This window comes from Lipotes vexillifer, unplaced genomic scaffold, assembly GCF_000442215.2.
Source record: "Lipotes vexillifer unplaced genomic scaffold, Lipotes_vexillifer_v1.1 scaffold412, whole genome shotgun sequence".
NCBI lineage: Eukaryota > Metazoa > Chordata > Mammalia > Artiodactyla > Lipotidae > Lipotes > Lipotes vexillifer.
Genome location: NW_006798464.1, coordinates 682,869 through 684,691, shown reverse-complemented (window position 1 = coordinate 684,691; position 1,823 = coordinate 682,869). Strand labels below are relative to the sequence as shown.

Sequence of the window (1,823 nt, the reverse complement as noted above, 5' to 3'; positions counted from 1 at the left end):
CTCATGGGGTTCCTTCCCTTTGGCCTCCCTGCCAGCTGTCAGTCCATTTTTCTCTTTCTTAGCCTGCCAGGCTATGTCAATGACAGCTACCATTTCCTCTTACTCTCTCTTGGTCTTCCCTCTAGTCAACCCAACCCAGACTCCCATTTCTCAAAGAGGACCTCTTTGAGGATATATCCAAGGGTCAGTTCTCAGTCCTCATCTTACTTGGCCTGTCAGTATATTGGACACTTTTTTTTTTTTTGTGCGGTACGCGGGCCTCTCACTGTTGTGGTCTCTCCCATTGCGGAGCACAGGCTCCAGACGCGCAAGCTCAGCGGCCATGGCTCACAGGCCCAGCCACTCCACGGCATGTGGGAACTTCCTGGACCGGGGCACGAACCCATGTCCCCTGCATCGGCAGGCGGACTCTCAACCACTGCACCACCAGGGAAGCCCAGTATATTGGACACGTTTGATCTCTCCTTCCTTCTTAAGACATTTTCCCCCTGGCCTCAAGGATACCACTTCCTTTGTTCTCCTACTCAAAGACTCTCTCTCTTGGCCTCCTTTACTGATTCTCATCTTCCTCCCCTCAAAATCAAAGTACCCCAGTGTTCAGCCCTTAGAACATTTTTTTTTCTTTCTACACTTACTCCCTAGTAATCTCACTTGCCTCATGGTTTTAAATAAGACCTATAATGTAACAACTCCTAGGTTTAAAACTCCAACCTGGACCTCTCCCCTGAATGCCAGGCCTATAAGTCCAGTTGCCTATGGGACCTCCACCCCACCCAGCTTTCTGATAGGCCTCTCAAACTTAACATGTCCAGAGCCAAGCTATCTTTTTTTTTGGCCACGCCACTTGTGGGTTGTGGGATCTTAGTTCCCTGACCAGGGATCGAACCCAGGCCCTCAGCAGTGAAAGTGCAGAGTCCTAACCACTGGACCACCAGGGAATTCCCAAGCTGATATCCTCAATCCCAAAATTCTGCTCTTACTTCTGTCTTGTCAGTTCAGGAAATAGAAACTTCATCCTTCCAGAAGCTCAAATCAAACCCCTGTAATCATCCTTGATTCCACTATTTCTCCCACACCCTACCTCCAACCCCTCACAAATCATAGCAGTTTTGCCTTCAAAATATATGAGAAATAAGCCAGTTCCCACCCTATCACTACTATCCTGATAGGTGTTTAAAGTGGGAGAAGTAGGCAGGGGCTAGATCATTGAAGGGGAAAGAAGGTGTCTTGGCTGTGGTGAGAACATTTAAGTTTCACTCTGAATTATATGGGAGACCACTGGAAAACTTTAAATATGATGAGATTTCTCTCTTGAAGAAACTACCCTGGGTGCTGAGTGGGGAATGAATTGAGGGGGCAAGGCTGGAAGTAGTGAGGCCTGTTAGGTAGCTATTGAGGTTTGGAGGCAGGATGATGATGATGTGCATTGAAGATGCCCCCATCTCAGTTCCATCGGAGGAGTCCGTCTCAGAGGCTGGAAGGCGGGCCCGGGGTGTGGCTGAATCAGCTCGCTCTGTCGGTAACACCAGCAGAGGCCGTCCGCGTTTCAGCACCACTGGGTGGACAGCTCCCGCCCCTTTTCAGAATTGGGAGCCTCGGCGTTCAGCCCGCGCCCAGTGCCCTCGCTGGAAGCCGGCAGCCCTGCCCTGGACTTAGGCGAACACCTTTCCTTTGGAAACCTCCGTTTGCCACACTCTAAAATGGAGTTAATAACGCCGTCGCTCTGCCTCAGAAGGCCGCTGCAAGCGCCGACGAGTCAGCTACCCAAGGACTTTGGGAACACCAGTGGATGGGGCTGCCTGAGAGCAAGACCTCTTTTTTTT

At 50.6% G+C, this 1,823-nt stretch overlaps 1 non-coding gene across 1 annotated transcript; it reads right to left on the bottom strand.

The window, feature by feature from the left end:
* Positions 1-865: 865 nt before the first annotated feature.
* On the bottom strand, positions 866-938 carry TRNAE-UUC (transfer RNA glutamic acid (anticodon UUC)). The gene has a single exon. It is a non-coding gene; the product is annotated as a tRNA-Glu (tRNA).
* Between the last annotated feature and the right edge of the window lie 885 nt (positions 939-1,823).